Genomic DNA, 20,175 nt, shown 5'->3' with positions numbered 1-20,175 from the left:
ACGACTAAAAAATCCGGACATATTTTTAAATTATGATTTTTTGGCATTTACATACTAGTGACGTCATCCATCTCGAAGCTGAAATAAAAAATATACATGCGGACCAATGTAAAAAAGGTCATTTCATTGTTGTCTTCTTACCGGCGTGAGAAATACAAAATAAGATTTACTATTTTATTTGGACATAAGTCACAATTCGAGTTTGAAATCAAGTTTACTTGACGTTTCGAGTTTCACTTCGGAAATCGTTATCAGTATATAAAAAAACATTCATAAATTAAAAATTTAACTTTTGTTTCTGGTGAAGCAACGCAGTTGGAACAAGCAGAATATTATAATTATTGTCACCGGAAAGCGAAAAAGGTAACGCACAACTTGAAAGAACTTATATATTTCTAACTTCGTTTCTGGTGAAGCAACGCAGTTGGAACAAGCAGATATATTATAGTTGTGTCACCGGAAAGCGAAAAAGGTAACGCACAACTTGGGAGAACCTATAGATTTCCAACTTGGTTTCTGGTGAAGGAACGCAGTTGGAACAAGCAGATATATTATAATTGTGTCACCGGAAAGCGAAAAAGGTAACGAATAACTTGGAAGAGCCTATAGTTTTCTAACTTCGTTTCTGGTGAAGCAACGCAGTTGGAACAATCAGATATATTATAATTGTGTCACCGGAAAGCGAAAAAGGTAGTCCCTGAAAACTATAGGTTTTTCCAAGTTGTGCGTTACCTTTTTCGCTTACCGGTGACACAATTATAATATATCTGCTTGTTCCAACTCGTTGCTTCACCAGAAGCGAAGTTAGAAAACTATAGGGTCTTCCAAGTTGTGAGTTACCTTTTTCACTTTCCGGTGACACAATTATAATATATCTGGTTGTTCCAACCCTGTTGCTTCACCAGAAGCGAAGTTAGAAAACTATAGATTCTTCCAAGTTGTGCGTTACATTTTTCGCTTTCTGGAGACACAATTATAATATATCTGCTTGTTCCAACTCCATTGCTTCACCAGAAACGAAGTTAGAAAAGTATAGGTTCTTCCAAGTTGTGCGTTACCTTTTTTGCTTCCCGGTGACACAATTATAATATATCTGCTTGTTCCAACTCCGTTGCTTCACCAGAAGCGAAGTTAGAAAAGTATAGGCTCTTCCAAGTTGTGAGTTACCTTTTTCACTTTCCGGTGACACAATTATAATATATCTGGTTGTTCCAATCCTGTTGCTTCACCAGAAGTGAAGTTAGAAAACTATAGGCTCTTCCAAGTTGTGAGTTACCTTTTCCACTTTCCGGTGACACAATTATAATATATCTGGTTGTTCCAACCCTGTTGCTTCACCAGAAGCGAAGTTAGAAAACTATAGGTTCTTCCAAGTTGTGCGTTACCTTTTTTGCTTTCCGGTGACAATTATAATATTATATCAGCTGCTTTTTCCAACTGTGTTGCTTCACCAGAAACAAAGTTAAATTTTTAATGTATGAATGTTTTTTGTTGATATTTTCAACTCAGGCGCTCCAAAACCAACAAACCACTCGCAAACCCGTCCAAATACGTATTGCGAACCATCAAAGCTTTTGTTGAAAAACCGACATAAGTTGACGTGCCTGATCCCTTGATCACGCATTTTTAATTACTTTTTCTTTTGCGTAGACAGACGAATAGGGAATGTTGTATACAAATTAAAGTACGGTAATGGTACTTTTTAATAGTGATATAAAATACAGGGTATCCCATTTAAATTTTACTGAAAAAATAATGTACCTACCTACTTGAGTTTTAACTCACCCTTTATTAGATATAAAGTAAATTAGCAATATCAATCGTTTTTAAAAATTTTGACAATAAATAAAATATGGCATCAATAAACCATTGCCGTTGTGCTTATTTTTATTTATACAGTGAGTTGAACTTGTTACGATTTTCATATAAAATTGGTTATAACTTTGTAAATACCCTGTATAACATACCCAACCTTTATATTTTGAAAGTAACAGGATCTATTTGTTTACGATGAAAACTAGTTATAATTCATTGAAGGGTCTAAAAGGGTCTAATGTACACAATGGTCCCCTCTTCAACTTGTTGTGGTCAACTTATCGCAGCGTCTAAACAGCGTTTCAACCTCAACAAATCACAGCAACTTGTCATCACAACTAGTTGCTGGACTTATCGCTGTGTTTAAACGCCCATTTAGAGTCATCCACAACCGAATCTATCAAAAACTAGACATCGATATTAACGATACACAGATGGGATTCAGAAAAGGATTAGGTACAAGGGATGCTCTCTTTGCCTTGAACGTTCTAACACAGAGATGCCTAGATGTTAACCAAGAGGTACACGCCTGCTTTATAGACTTTGAAAAGGCCTTTGACAAAGTACGCCACAGTAAACTCAAAGAAATCCTGGAGAGTAAGAACACTGACACCAGAGACATACAAATAATATTAAATTTGTACTGGAATCAGCGAGCTAATATAAAAATAGAAGAACAAACATCGGACGAAATAGAAATACGTAGAGGAGTACGACAGGGTTGTATATTGTCACCGCTCTTATTTAATATCTACAGCGAACAAATATGCCAAGAAGCTCTCTCATATGCAAACGAAGGGATAATAGTCAATGGAGAAGTTATCAATAACATTCGATATGCTGACGATACTGTGATAATGGCAAGAACAGCGGAAGATCTACAACATTTAGTTGAAACTATGAATGAGATATGTAATAACTACGGCATAAGGATGAACGTCAAAAAAACTAAATATATGACCTTCAGTAAGAATCCAATAAATGACACTAGTATCACAATAAACGGTACCCAACTTGAAAAAGTAAACGAATACAAATACTTGGGAACCCTTATCAATGAAACAGGTGACCAAAATCACGAGATAAAAAGACGTATTGAAATTGCCAGGTCTACTTTTATAAAAATGAAAAAATTATTTTGTAATCGTGATATTAGTATTCATCTACGAACTAGAATGTTAAAATGCTATGTATTCAGTACTTTGCTCTACGGTGTTGAGTCATGGACTCTTAAACAGAGGAATATTAAAAATCTTGAAAGCTTTGAGATGTGGTGCTACCGCCGTATACTACGAATAAGTTGGGTGGATAAAATTACAAATGAAGAAGTAATACGCAGAATAAATAACGAGCCAGAAGTTCTACGGAGTATAAAAAAGAGAAAACTTGAATACTTAGGCCACCTGATGAGAGGACAGAAGTACACATTCCTACAAAATATAATGCAAGGAAAAATCCAAGGACGAAGAAATCCAGGCCGTAGAAGAATGTCCTGGATGAGAAATTTGAGAGAGTGGTTTGGCTGTACCACTAACGAATTGTTCAAAACAGCAGTAAATAAAATTAGAATCGCCCTAATGATATCCAATCTCCGATAGGAGAGGCACTCAAAGAAGAAGAAGCAGACCTACTATGGCTTTGACAGTTTTTCTGTTTTTGGCAAATGTTCTATAATAAACTGTTTCGTCTGCCGTTATGTTGGAAAATTCCTTCACCATTCCAGAGATTTGTAAGCTACCCAGTTCCTCGTAGCCATTCTTGTTACTGCCTAATTTGGCTATTCCGTATGTTTTTTATTATCCTTGTGACCCTCGTGCACCGGTACCCAGGCTACTGTAACCTTGCTACTAGTTTACTTATAGTACCACAATCTCATACTAGTTTAGAATGGACAAATGGACATATGTAGAATTAAGTGCCTTAAGCTCTGCTTGGTTATCTGTGAAGATGGCAATTAACGGTACGTTCTTTTCTGCTTTCTTTCATTCCACGCAGTGGAGGATTGTTGTTATGTCAGCATCGAAAATTGTCACATCCTTAGATACATTTACCGGGACATGTATCCCTTTCTTTGTCACTACCATACCTTCTCCTATGCACTCCGATATTTTTGAGCCATCAGTGCACCAAGTGTTGCAGTTTTGAAAGTTTATTTAAATATTACATAAAAGATTAAATGGGTATTTGTAATTCGTACCTAGCCACTCCATCTAGAGTCGACTAGACGCCGGAAGTACAAATCGAATAGGAAGAACACATCGCAATTGTTTAAGAATAGCAACATTGGCGCTCAAAGTTGCCACCGCCTAGATTTCCGACGTACAATCATCCGGAGATGATCAATCTTCAATTTTAATTCTTTACTTTTTCTTGGTCTGTTGAATAAGGCAGTCGTATCTTCGCTGTGCGGTAGCAGCCGATACCCTCATCACACGTGGTGTGTCAAGGTTTGCTTTAAACATATTATTTGTTGCCAAACCTCGATAACTCGGATTAATCGGGACCGCGGCCGATACGGGCTATCGAAAATCCGGGTTAGCCAGATAATATGGTAAAAATTAATAAAATACGGTATAGTTACAGATAAACTCCGTTATAATTGAAATAACATGAAATATATGTGCACAGTACACATCTAAATTAGTATAGTTGTATAGAGTATAGTGTATTGTTCTTCTTCTTCTTAAGGTGCCGAGACCGCTTGTCGATCGTTGGCTCTCATGTTGTGCAGCATATTAACAATCATTGTCTTATTTACAGCCGCACGAAATAGTTCAGTGCTAGTTTTCCCAAACCATTGGCGTAGGTTTTTAAGCCAAGAAGTTGTACGGCGGCCCACACTTCTTTTTCCCATTATTTTACCTTGCATGACAAGGTGAAGTATGTCATATTTTTCTGGGTGACGCATTATATGACCAAAGTATTCCAATTTGCGCCTTTTAACCGTGTTCACTACTTCGCAACTTTTATTCAAACGTTGCAAAACCCTTTCGTTTGTGACTCTTTCTACCCAACTGATCTTCAGAATACGGCGGTAGACCCACATTTCAAATGCTTCTAGGTTTTTTAAAAGCGATTCTGTCAGTGTCCATGCTTCAACCCCGTAAAGTAGTACTGGGAATATATAACATCGGACCATTCTTATGCGAAGTTCCAAATTTAGATCATGACTGCACAGGATTTTCTTAAATTTCATAAAACTTGTTCTTGCTTTGGCAATTCTACTTTTTATTTCTGTACTAGGGTTCCAGCTTTCATTAATATGAGTACCCAGATATACAAGATTACTTACTCGTTCAATTGAGTCATTACCGATTGTTACGTTATAGTTATTATTATTTACGGCTGCCTGTTTACTAATAACCATAAACTTTGTTTTTCTTGCGTTGAGTTTGAGTCCATATATCGCGCAGAATGCCACCATTCGATTCAATAACGCTTGAAGATGTTCAATTGATCCAGTCAGCAACAAGGTGTCATCTGCGTATCTGATATTGTTCATAAGCATACCATTAATGAGTATTCCCTCTTTTGCGTTTTCCAAGACTTCATTTAAGATTGTTTCAGCGTAAAGATTAAACAACATTGGTGACAATATACAGCCTTGTCGAACTCCGCGCTTGATTTTTACTTCTTCAGAGCACTGTATTGTTCATTTCTTGGTAAAAAAACTCATGCGTAGACAAAAAAACACGCAAACACAAACCTATCTGAAACACGATTACAGAACGGAAGCGAAAAATACGATTGTACTACACACAATACGGTCACAATCGGAACAATGTTATGTTATTTAAGAACAGTGGAGACTAAGACAGTTGTTTAAAAAATAATTTTTTAAATAGTCTTTTAGTCTGTTTTGAACAATGCTAAGACAGTTTGAAATAAATAAAAGAATACAGATGCCTGTTGTTTCCGATAATTCGAGCCAATGAACGTCGCTCTGCCACCGTGTGCGATGAGTCATTTTTACTATCGTATAGTTCAAATTACACAAATACACATTATCTCTCAAATATTATATTACATACATTTTTATTGTTGAAGTGTTTGTCTGATGAAAATTGGTCCGGGTTAGCCGAACTTCCGGGTTATCGGGGGCCGACTTATCGGGGTTCCACTGTACATTGTTACATACATTTGCTGTGACTTCATATTGGAACTATATTTTAATCTTCTGCCGCATGTTGAATATTTTACCGGGTTGAGAACATTTTACGTTTGCTTAAAGATTATCACGATTATCGTGTCTACGAAGTACTACTGATTATATTTCATTTGGTTTGGAAAAAGTCTTCCCTCTTTTGGGTGGTTAGCCACTCCCGCACAAGGAATGCAAAACATAATCTAACTTATTTACAGTTTTCTGCTTTCTTTAAAGCACAATTTCAAGAAATAAGATGGGCTCTGCATCTGTTGTCCTATGTCATTTTAAGTTAAATATGCTCAGGACAAAAATATTGCATATGCATATGGAATGAAATTTTTTGTGCTGTTGTCCTTAGCCCCCCTGTATCATAGGAATAGGATTTCTTTTCCGAATTCGATGTTTTAAAGTATCATATAAATGCTATAATCGGATTTAAATCTTATCTGGGCTATATGCTGGCCAGTATAATTTTTAAATTTAATTTCATCAAGGTAAGTACTCACTATGCTAACGGCATGAAGACGTGCAGGTCTTCAAGTCGGTAGAATAGATAATACTTGATGAGATTCAATTTAAAAATTATATTGGCCACCATAATATTATAGCCCATATTAAATTTAAATCCGATTATACCATTGATATGATACATTAAAACATCGCATTCGGAAAATAAATCCTATTTCCATGACACTGGGGGCAGCACAAAAACTTTTATTTATATGTTAATTTCAAAATATGCAACATTTTTGTCCGTGAGATGAAATTAAGCCACAATTTTAATGAAAATTACATTTTACAATTGTTATTTGACGTTTATTTCAGAAATCATTTTCAAAAAGATTATTTTAAAATAGTAGGTATGCTGTTATAGTCTAATTTTGCTTTGAAAACTTTTAAACACACTGTAGAACACACAAGCGAAGCGAATTTTACGTTTAATTTAAACAAAAACATATCTTTGATGTGGTACAGTATCTCTGTATGAAGACCCTGTATATTTATACAGCGTGTCTACTTAAGTTGGAAACATATGGGAAACTTCTTTATTATTAATTTTACGAAAAAAAGTTATTCTTCATAAAAAGTTCTGCATGCCCTAAAACCGAAGATTAAATCATTAAATATCAAATTTTATCAATATTATACGAGGTATGTCAAAAAATATGAATTTCGTTCAAGGGTAAAGTACATTTATTTCTCTGAATATCGAAAATTCCTATTATGAAAAGTTGTTTGGAATTAAACACTAAGATCAAATATGCATTTATATGCTTCTAATTGAAAAAAAAATATATTTTCCAAACTTTTCTCAAATTTATGGATAACATCGTTTTTATTTATTGCACATAAGATAACTCTTTTCTTATTACTTTTATGAAAAAAAGGTATTCTTTATAAAAAATCTCTGTATGTCTTAAGCACTAAGATGCAATCATCAGATATCACATTTTATTAATTTTATACGAGGTATGTCAAAAAATATGAATTTCACTCAGGAGTAAAGAACCTTTATTTGTCACAATATTGAAAATTGTTATTCTAAAAAGTTGTTTAGAATTAAAAACAATGTTTCAATATGAAATTCTTCTACTTGAAATATTGTAAAATATAAAGGTACATACTATACTCATGAGCGAAATTCATATTTTTTTACAAACCTCGTATAAAATTAATAAATGTTGATATATCATGGTTGTATCTTAGTTTTTAGACCATGCAGAGCTTTTTATGACGAATAACTTTTTTTCGTAAAGTGAATAATAAAAGTCAAGTATCATATTTTTAATAAGTAAAAACGATGTTGGGTATTCATAAATTTGAGAAAAATTTGTAAAATATTTTTTTTTAATTAGAAGCATGTAATTGCATATTTGATCTTAGTTTTTAATTCCAAACAACTTTCCATAATAAGAATTTTCGATATTCAGAGAAATAAAGGTACCCTTGAACGACATTCATATTTTTTGACATACCTCGTATAATATTGATAAAATTTGATATCTAATGATTGAATCTTAGGTTTTAGAGAATGCAGAACTTTTTATGAAGAATATTTTTTTTTTTTCGTAAAATTAATAATAAAAAAGTTTCCCATATATGTTTCCAACTTAAGTAGACACGCTGTATATGAAGCTTACACTACCTACTATTTTTTTAAATAACTTTTTTTGGTGTCTCCTATCATAACAGATAGAATGGGTTACAAAACCTGATCACCCTGTATAGTAAAATATAATAACAATACACGTATTTTTACATGTTTTTAACAAACGGTACATAATTATATTCAAATTTAGCAACTCTTACAATATTTTATTGCAGGAAATGCGTTGACCTAGAAATAAGAGACACACTGTAAGGAGACGAGACGAATAATTCATTGTTTGAATTATGCACTGTTAAAATGATACGCATACGTCATGTTCCTGAAAGCATATTCACACCACTAGTACCTATATGTACATGTATTTTTGTCTGACTCCGTTGTTTTAGTTATTCTAATGATATGTAGCCATTTTCTCCACCAACACTACAGCAAGGTTTTTATGTGTACCGAGAGAGAACATTGTCATTTAAATATGCTTTTATGCAGTCCTTTGTGTTTTGCATCTTAGGAAAGGATGTTAATTACAAATTTAAATTGTTATTAGTTCCTGTTTTCTTAATGGTAATTTTAATTATGCTATTTCAAAAAGCTATCAGATTCAGCAAAGGAGATATTTTCTGGTATCCTAGCGTTAAATTGTATAGCCGATTGTTTGTACACATTGGCTATATCGGAGAATTCTTAAAATCCCGTGGACTGACCGGGTCACAAATGGGGAGGTACTAATAAGAATGAAGAAGAACCGAGACGTACTGACCGCCATCAAATCTCGAAAGTTATGGCAGGTTTACACGTATCCAGTAACTGGCTATAGTCGCACTGACACGACAGCGCTGGAATGGTGGTGGCATCATGTAAACACTTTTTTGCGCCAGTCCAGCGCTGTCTGCCAGCGCTGTCTGCCAGCGCTGTCTCGAATAGAAAAGCCTCATTTACACTTGGTAAGTTTGCTAGCTGAAAGTACTTGCTGCCACTAAAGTTGCCATGTGTAAACAACAGGGAAATGCTAGCAAGTGCACTTTCCAAGTGTAAGGCCCGGCGCAAATTTAACCTAATCGAGACACAACCTGCGCCGGCAGGAAGGGTGACCCGTGCAGTTATTTTTCTACCCAACCCAACCCGACCCAACCGTTGGCTATCGCTGTGACGAATAGAGACGGGCAAAATCAGTGCGGAGCTGTAACGGTTACTTTTGATACCGGTTCTTAGTGGTACTGAGTACAAATACTGATTACAAAATACTGATGTATCTGATCCTTGCACTGGATTGAGTAGGCAACTTTAAATCGGTATTTCCATACTTGTAACTCGTAACGTTTTAAAAATATCTTACACGTCCCTAGTAGTCGTAGCGGTATGACTTTCGAAAACATCGAATTTAATCATAAGCGGGTGCATAAAAAGATATCTTACACTGAGTATTTTATTTCTGCACATAATACCTACATAATATTTAAAATAATTTCAGAGTTATTTAATAATCCCTCCGCTACTGATCGGTCATAAAAAATAACACTATCTGCATATTTCGTTTTTAATTTTTAAGCATAAACAAAAATTTAATATGCCGACAAGTTGAATTTGAGGGTAATACGATATTTTTATCGATAACGGTTTTAATTTAACATGAATCATTATTCACCTTATTCTTCTAATAATGTGTTATTGTAAAGGTATAACTTTGATTATTAATTTCGCATCGCCGCTTATTTAGTCTACCAAAAGTTACAGAATTTAATGACAAAGACAAAGCAGTTTTCACTCGGGGTTTTGACTATGCTAATATTTTAATTTATCACAATAAATTGTACTTAGGTACCATCCGTATTCATTTCAGATACGTCCATCTCGCAAACAAAAACAAGTAAAAATAAAGAACTGGCAGTGAGTCACGCGTCCCACGACTCAAGAAAACTGTACGCCGATGACAAACGTTCCCAAGCGAGACCTGCGAACGCATGCACTGATCGTAAAGTGGGTTCAATTTGCGGTCTGTCGCTTATAAGCGTGCTTCACAAAACTGTCCACGCAGTTCGCCGGTGCAGGTTGTGTCTCGCTTAGGATCAATTTGCGCCGGGGCTAAAGGAAGCTAAAGGTGGTCTATTTTTCATGCTAGTGGCGTGCCAGTGAGAATGGCGCCAGTTACTGGATACGTGTAAACGTGTCATTAGATCCAGATGCGCTTCTATAAGCCATCCTTCAAGGAAAAATATTTGGAAAGCGAGTTTCAGGAAAAAGAACATCCTGGTTAAAGAACCTAAAAACCTGGTTCAACACAACATCTGTGTAACTTTTCCGCGCAGCTGCAGATAAAATAAAGATTGCCATGATGATCTCCAACATTCGTCACGAATAGGCGCATCAAGAAGAAGGACACTGATTTGACACAATCCATAATGATTTTCTTTCCTTATTCATCTCTATCCATTAACCACTATCATCTACCCAATTATGCACACACAAACCAGCATCTGTTATCATCACCCACATACATACCTATTCATCTCTAAATTTTCATCAATAATTTTTCTATGACTATCCCCACCCCATATATTCATACTGTAACTAAATTTAATAGTCCCACTACTCTTTCTGGGTCCCGTTCATGTTACATTTTAATTATAATCTCATAAACCTCTAACACCAACCCTTTCCCCTATGTTTAACTATATCATATACTGGTCTGTTTTATCGAACCCTTAGAGTTCCAGGCAGTGTGCAGGGATCTTGAGAAATGGTCGCATGTATCTTAGCTTGTATTATATATCCCTCCCAGATCAGAAAACAGTTCTACACCTCTGTCACCCACACAGTGATCTTTTATGGTACTTCCACATACTATACCAACTTCCAATTATTCTAATATAACTGATAACTTTAAATAAACATACAATTGCTTTTCTAAGCCCTAGATATCACATATAAAGGGTTTGATAACGTTTATTAAGTTTTCGGTATTACGTGTAATGTGGTTTGCCTACTTCTTTCATTACAATATTCTAACATTTACATCAAGTCTATTTCCATTTTAATAGACTATTTACCACAGTGGGAACGACTGTTTTTATTGTTATCAATTTAACATTTTACAATAAATATCACAAAACAACAGGGAAATTATAACTTCCTGTGGAACTATTCCTGTCATGTCACCATTCAGAATTTCCGTTATCAAAATCACTTGCTTCCATACAGCCATGATGTGAACTTGCCAGATTGAGCTCACTGGTACCTCGGGCGTATAACAATGGATATTTTATACATCCATGTTATAAATCACATCTTCTTCATATGTTCCTATGACGGATCAATTATAAAGGGTTTATACCCAAATATTTTTACTTTGGTGGTTAGCATGTAGATTCTAAGTGAGTATAACCTATAACTTTTTATAGCCTTAGTCAACATTTTAAATACTTTGCATCATTTTATCTGGTTGTACACATTTTAGGATTACACTGATGATGATCGGTCAACCGATCGAAAACTAGTTATGTCTTTGATGTAGCCCTGTATAGGGATTTTAACAAATATACCTTTTATAAAGGATTTTATGTTTTTGTAATGGTATACAACCAACTACAGGAAATTTTTCCTCGTAGATTCTTGAAGTGTGACTGGCTTAGAATGATAAGGTTTTTAAAACACTGGAGTTAAAAGCGAATAACGAATTTGTGTAGTTTGGTAAAAAATGCTATTTTCTTCAGAATAGAAAGATTAGCATCAGAGATACGAAAAAATGCTTAAATATGAAATTGTAGGTTATTTAATTCCCAAGAAATTGGTTTGAAAAAATTTTTTCTACTGCAAAAATTGAGTGAATCTTAAATGAGTATATCGAAAAGCATTGATTTTTTCTATATAAAACTAACACTTTCGATAGCGAATAAATCGAAAACTATTAATTTTTTTAAAAAATATATAGAACATTTTTTGCTTAGAATGAACGTTTTTATCAACTTTTGCGGGCAAAATATAATAAAAAATTTCCACCTCCGAGATGGGGTGGCAACCACCCCCATGGTAAAAGCGCCTTTCTGCATCATATAGATTTTTATCCTTTGACTATCCACTACTTATTCTCAAATTTTCAAGCAAATCGATCCATTTTGTAAAAATTGTGAGGTGAAAATCTTCGGTTCCTGGACTAATTAAGATTCCCTTGTCGAGTATTTCACCACACTGTGGTGCTTTATTTACAAGGAAAAATAATTCGAATTTTCGTTTCTTGACTCATTTGACTTACGAATAATGTTAAATATTCTTTCAAACAATCGTGGATCGTTTACAATGACATCTAAGCGTCTGTAAGCCGATTATCACTATCTGCGTCAACGTAATACAGCAAATAAGAGATCGACCTTCACGTTCCTTGTTAAATTGATCCTAATCCTCTTCTTGGCATTTCATTGTCACTTCATCTTTTCTAGTACAAATTAGGTCAACTTTAAAGCCTCCTGCATCAGAGGGAAAACTGGTAACTGTGACGATCTCTTTTCAAGTATCTTTTCCCGTCACCGTTCCTCTAGAGAAACTCGGAAGTGCCTTCCTCCACAAAGAAAAGGATTCCTGGAATTTTTTCATTGTGTCTTTCCACATTTTTCTCGAGAGACTCGTTTTTTTCTTTAGGAATAAAAAGTCTGCTAATGATTCTTGTTCTATGAGCTGCCAACTTGATACAATTTTAAGAGGCACGGGAATCGTGAACTTCGGATACCTACTTAGAGGGCGCTGTAGAATATTTTAAGTAGACCTCAGGTTAAAATTTTCTAGTAGAATTAAAAAATATATTGTTTAGCATCTGCAAAAGATATAAGCCGATAAAATTAATTGTGACCGTTAGGTATAAATTTCGTCTGCAAAATTTGTGGATTACTTTTTAGTTGTTCGTTCTTTTGTAGATTGCTAATTTTAATCGGTGATTCTAACTTCCTAGTCGATTTCTTAAGGCCATCGGTACATAATTCGCAAATATTTTACGCCTATCCCTACTTTTTCTGTCTTTACACGGCAAATTACGTGTAGTAAAATTCACACTGGTATGGATATGTTATTGGATAACTGTTATTTGTATAATTGCAAATTATTAATTCAGTTAATAAATGTGATAATTTTTTCACTAACTATGTATGTATTCAGTGATTGTAATAATTTATATGTACAACAAAAACTAATACTCAATCGAGAAAAGAGGAAAAGTGTTAAGGGGATGGGTACGTATTTTCGGCTGCAATGCTATTCAAATGGGGATTCATTTTTTTCGAATTCTGAGAAAACTAATAAGTATTTTTGAAAAATTTAAACGCAGAATGAAAGATTACGTTATTAGCGAGGGCCGAAAGTCCCTGACAACTTCTATAATGTTTATTTTAATAAGTGACAGGGGTGAAAAACTAAGAGAAAATTTAGTGTGATTTTTAATTTCAAGTGTCTCATTCAAAATAAACTTTTTATTTATTCGAAGGGACTTTCGGCCCTCAGTAATATTTAGTCTTTCATTTTGCGTTTAAATTTTTCAAAAATATTCATTGGTTTTTCCAGGATTCGAAAAAAATGAACACAATGTCCGTGCTAATATTTTCCAAATCTATTTTTTTCTTACAACGCACTCAGTCGAATAAAATATTGTCAGCATATTGTCAGTCAGACAGTGACAATCATGCAGTGACAATTTTAAATATTTGACATGGCATCGGGAATATTTTGAGTTGTTGATTAAATGATATTAATATAAAGTGTATTTGATAAATAATTGATTTAAGACGTTAACTTATTAAAAAGTTATTTATTGTGTATTATTTGTCGAAGATGCAAGCAGATAATACATCAGGATATATTCTGTGATCCAAGTATTTTGCTGTTAAAGATGTTCAAAATTGTAAGCGTTCCATAGTAACAATATATTATTAAAAAATCACTTTAAGACTTTTCCTCTTTTCTCTATTGAGTATTAGTTTTTTTTGTACATATAAATTATTACAATCACTGAATACATAGTTAGTGAAAAAATTATCCCATTTATTAACTGAATTAATAATTTGCAATTATACAAATAACAGTTATCCAAGAACATTCAAAAGCCACCTCTTTAAGTTAATGATGACATTTTCAAGTAGAATGACATTCTAGTAATGTTTACATATCCATACCAGTGTGAATTTTACTACACGTAATTTGCCGTATAAAGACAGAAAAAGTAGGGATAGCCGTAAAATATTTGCGAATTATGTACCGATGGCCTTTAAGTGATTTTTTAACAACGAACTGTCAATACTGATGGAATAGGCATGAAGAAAATTAATGCCGCCAACATACAAGAGAGAGGTCCTAGAGAGACAGAGAATTTTTCAGGTAAAATTTTGACAGGCCGTGTAATTTCAGTTGCCTGTATCAACTTAAATCGGGAAAGTAGACCTCATATTTTTTTAACTTTATTACCTTAAGTTAATTTTTAAATACTGCCTATCAGCCCTGATACCAAGTTAAAAAAATATGAGGTCCCTTTCCCTGATTTAAGCTGATATATTATACGGCCTGTCAAATTTTACCTGATTCTTTTCTGTCTCTCTCAGGACCTCTCTCTTATATGTTGGCGTCAATCTTGCTTCACTATTTGAATGGGACGGGGCCATTCCATCCGTATTGACAGTTCATTGTTTTTTAATAATATATTGTTACTATGGAATGCTTACAATTTTGAACATCTTTAACAAGAAAATACTTGGATCACAGAATATATTATCCTGATGTATTATCTGCTTGCATCTTCGACAAATAATACACAATAAATAACTTTTTATTAAGTTAACGTCTTAAATCAATTATTTTTATCAAATACACTATATAGGTATCGATATTATTCAATCAACAACTTAAAATATTCCCGATGTCATGTCAAATATTTAAAATTGTCACTGATTGTCACTGTCTGACTGACAATATGCTGACAATATTCTATTCGACTGAGTGCGTTGTAAGACAAAGACAGATTTGGAAAATATTACCACGGACATTGTGTTCAATTTTTTCGAATCCTGAACAAACCAATAAATATTTTTGAAAAATTTAAACTCGGATGAAAGACTAAATTATTACCGAGGGCCGAAAGTCCCTTACAATAAACCCTTAGAATAAATGAAAAGTTTATTTTGAATGAGAGATTTGAAATTAAAAATCACACTAAATTTTCTCTTAGTTTTTCACCCCTGTAACTTATTAAAATAAACATTATAGAAGTTCTCAGGGACTTTCAGCCCTCGGTAAAAACGTAATCTTTCATTCTGCGTTTAAATTTTTCAAAAATACTTACTAGTTTTCTCAGGATTCAAAAAAAATGAATCCCCATTTGAATAGCATTGCAGCCGAAAATACGTACCCATCCCCTTAACTGATTTTTGTAAATAAAACGAAATGTATTTATTTTTCCAAAAAATCGTTTGCGCGCCATGGCAGTAAATGCGATGTTGCCAAAAGTATTAAAATTTCGGAACAAAGCTTTTCTTGAAAGTGTTCTCATGTTCTCATAAATTACTCCACGACGTCCATTTCTTATTTAGGTATGCAGGATAATGCGCGGCCACATATTGCGCAAATCGTCATGGACTACCTAAATACTGTCGGAATTCCTCTTTTGGGTTGGCATGCTTGCATTCCTGACATGAATCCAATAGAAGATTTATGGGACATTTTATGGGAACAAATATTAAAAAAAAACATTAAGTACTAGAAACGACTCAAGTGCTGAAAATAGCGTTGAATGAATAATGGGAACATATACCGCAAGAACAGATTCAACAAGTTATTGCAAGTATGCCTAGGCATATTCAAATCATCTGCATATATGTAGGGGAGGCAATAGAGGATGCTAAACCTAAAGAACAGTCCAGTGTGGGTAACTAAAATTTTATTTTTTCTTTTGTTTAATTTTTCGAACAATTTTTGCGTCACCTACTTATTATTTTCTTTTTTCTATTATTACTTTTTTAGTGTTTTAAATAATCAATTTCTATTATTAATGTTTATTTCCTCCCCATTAAAACAACTTAACGCCTACATAATGAAAGTGTCTGCATTTTTTGACCAGGAGTGTATATACCCCTTTTTCGTTTTTGTTTTTTTTTTGTCGAATTTCATTTTCTTATAACCTTATTGCACTTTTGTGCCATTAAATTCACATCGCTACTCTACTTTATGCAATATAACATTATCATAATACTTTTTAAAATCGGTATTAGATTTTATCTCTTAATAGTTTCCATAGTACACGTCACGTTTTATGAAAACTTTTAAGAAAACAAGACTTTTATGAAAAGAACACAAAGGTTTTCAGTAAAATGATGACAATGGTGTCCCGTGTCCCGATTCGCAAACAAAAATATGAATTCGTGACGGAGTAATAAAAGATTATGATAATTTGGCATTTCGGTCATAAATGGAGTGTATAAAATTTAATTTACTTAGCATATTCATGGAGATTATGCCAATATTAGTCCATTCGCTCACCGTAAATTATTGCAAAACCTCCAAATTTTAATGAACCGCTTGGATTGACATGAAACTTGGCACACAAATAGATAACATATCAAGGAAAAAAAGTGATATTGTGCCGATGTGTGATTTTGCCCTGGAGGAAGTTTCACCCCTTATCGGGGGTGAAAAAAAAATACGTTCAAAATAAGTCCGGAAATAGATAAACTGACTAATGGCAGCTAATCTGGAAAGCTCAACGTAGGTGGCGCTTGTGTAGTTGGAGGTCACGTCAACTTACGTCAACCCTTTAAATCAATTTATTTCTAAGTAAAGTAGCATATTTGTTTCGCTGTGTGAATTTAATTTAAGAAAATTAAATGTTTCAATATTGTGCTGTACCTACCGTTGTGCTCATCGAAAACATCAGGTCACAGGTTTCCCTAAGATATTCTGATGAGAAAATAGCGGATTGTAGCAATAACAAGGGATAAATATGTGCCGACAATAAATGCACGTATCTGCAATAAAGATTTTGTTGAAACAGGTTAAGTGTTGCCCCTGGATCCGACTGTAAAAAATCGAATACTTCACTATAAAACTCAGATCAACATAAATATTTTTATTTTGGTCTGAGCTATATAAACAAAACATTAAGACGATGATTAATGGGCACGCTGAAGTTTCTCAACAGGACTATACCGATAAGGTAGAGTATGGGAGTAGAACACTGTAAATTGAAAGTGTAATTACAAAAAAATTATTACTCTGGGCTAATTAGCAAAATTCATGGAAAAGTTATTTACCAGCAATTTTATTGCTGAAATCGAATTATAAGATCCTATATATTAATAATATAGGTATGCAAAGTCCGCAGATAGTGTGCTACTTCTTTTATAAAGAAAATGGCGCCGACAAATCGTATTTTTTTCAATTATTGCTCTATAACTCCCAAGATTTTAACTTTACAACAAAAACACCCAGATAAAAATTCACCGCAATTAAATTCTGCATAGAGATAAGTTTTTCCCGATTTGCTCCGACGAAAATTTTCCTCGGAAAATGCGGGTTTTCCCAACAAAAACTCTAATTTTCAAATAAAGTTTTAGGTAAGTAATTATTAATCAATAATTAAATAACTTAGTGACATCAAAGCTTTCTTGGTATAGATTGTAATTCCAGAAGCCGGTGAAAACTAAACGAATATTTTAGCAACAATTCAATTGTTAATTAACAATTTACCAAAAAATAACCAAAATAATCATGATGCATTGATTAAACTTATAAAGATTATAAAGATGAGATGCTTATTTAATATTTTATCGACAAAATATAAATTTTTCGTTTTTTTGCATAATCTTTAAATTTTGAAAAAAAAATAGTTATAATAGCTGATCTAATTAGTAAAGTACAAAGAAAGGTTATTTACCAGCAATTTTATTGCTGGAATCGAATATTATGATCCTATATATTAATAATATAGGTATGCAAAGTCCGCAGATAGTGTGCTACTTTTTTTATTAAGAAAATGGCGCCCCCAAATCGTGTTTTTTTCAATTATTGGTCTATAACTCCGACGATTTTACTTTACACCAAAAACACTCAAATAAAAATTCACCCCAATTTAGTTCTACATCGACGCATGTTTTTCCAGATTTGCTCCGATGAAAATTTTCCTCGGAAAATGTGGGTTTTTACGCACAAGTAATTATTTATCAATAATTAAATAACTTGGTGAAATAAAAGCTTTCTTGGTATAGATTATAACTGCTGAAGCCGGTGAAAATTAAACGAATATTTTAGCGACAATTCAATTGTTAATTAACAATTTACAGTCGCAATAACAACCAAAATAATCATGAGACATTGATCGATCAAAGTTAGAAAGGTTATAAAGATGTGATGCCTATTTAATATTTTGTCGACAAAATATAAATTTTTCATTTTTTTGCATAATCTTTAAATGTTTAAAAAAAATAGTTATAAACAAATTAACATTTCTCAGAAATTGTTTACTATATTCTAATTTTAAAAAATACTTAAAATGCGTATTTCAAAGGTCTTGAAAATGAATGCTTTAAAAAATTTTTCCAACCATTTGCAAAAAGGTTATGAAACAGCAAAGTAAATATACGATTGCTCCGTTGTTTATAATTTGTTTTAATTGTTTCAGAGCTTAAAAGTGAGTCTGTGCTACAATCTAATTACTCACAAAGAATATCAAATATTAGTTCAATGGTTATATTTTAATCAAAGATTAAAAATACTTTTTTTGTACACGAAATATTTAGACGGTAGATGTGTTCTTTTTTAGAATCACTTTGCCGAGTACACTGGCATTACAGCCACTAGACATATTTTATTATATACGCGTAGAAATAATATTTAAAGATTTCTAATAATGTTAACTTAAAGCAATACACAATAATATGTTTCATTTAATTTGTATAAATGGAGATTATAAAGCGTTTTTATGAAGCACATTTGTTCGGAATACACTGTAACTATAATCGAACAAAGGTGATATTTTGGCATAAATTGGTAACATTTATTTGACAGTTGCGGTGATGACACTTCATATTTGTTTATATTCTTTACTATAAGTATTTGTTTCATTATATTTACTGTTCTTATTATGTACTTTAACGTAAGATTATAACTTAATTCTTGTTTTCTATTTCTAAAGTTTTTATTTATTACCATTGAGTATTAATTTGTTTTGCTGTTAATCTACTTCCGCAAAAATTGTGTGATGTATTTGATTTAAAATGAATTCAAGAATTTTTTGTAATTGGGCAACAATGTCAACTTAGATCCCTAACGTAGATAATGCCGTGCAACGGTAAGTAAATTAGACGGACTGTATAATACTATAATTTTATTTATTAAGGTGATACAGTAGCGATCAACAGGTAGCAAAAACTCGTTCCAAAATTGCGGCTGTAATTTTGAATATTTTTTCGAGATATTTGGCACACGTATTCGTAATATAATAAAGAATGGCGGTACAGAGCCCAATTTGAAAAATATATTAATATGTGGAAATTACTCTGTAATTAAGTACAATATTAAAAAAACGAGCCTGTACCGCCATTAAGAAGAACAAAAAAATACACTTTCTTTAAATAAACTTTTTTATCCGATGCCTAGATTTTGTGTCATTTTGGAACTACTAAAATTTTTTATTTCATTAGTAGTTCCAAAATGACACAAATCTAGGCATCGGATAAAAAAGTTTATTTGAAGAAAGTGTATTTTTTTGTTCTTCTTAATGGCGGTACAGGCTCGTTTTTTAATATTGTATTTAATTACAGAGTAATTTCCACATATTAATATATTTTTCAAATTGGGCTCTGTACCGCCATTCTTTATTATATTACGAATACGTGTGCCAAATATCTCGAAAAAATATTCAAAATTACAGCCGCAATCTTGGAACGCGTTTTCGCTACCTGTTGATCGCTACTGTTTCCTATTAAGTGTACGTCGCGCGCGGTCGTCGCGACGAGTGAAAATTTTAGCTACAGTACTGTATTAGTCTACTTTCGCGCGAGTGAATTACAAAAAAATATATTTATAATCTTTAATTAAAATATAACCATTAAACTAATAATCGATATTTTTTGTAAATAATTCG

The sequence above is a fragment of the Diabrotica virgifera genome, chromosome 5, assembly GCF_917563875.1.
Source record: "Diabrotica virgifera virgifera chromosome 5, PGI_DIABVI_V3a".
Taxonomy (NCBI): domain Eukaryota; kingdom Metazoa; phylum Arthropoda; class Insecta; order Coleoptera; family Chrysomelidae; genus Diabrotica; species Diabrotica virgifera.
Note: the sequence above shows the minus strand (reverse complement) of the source record.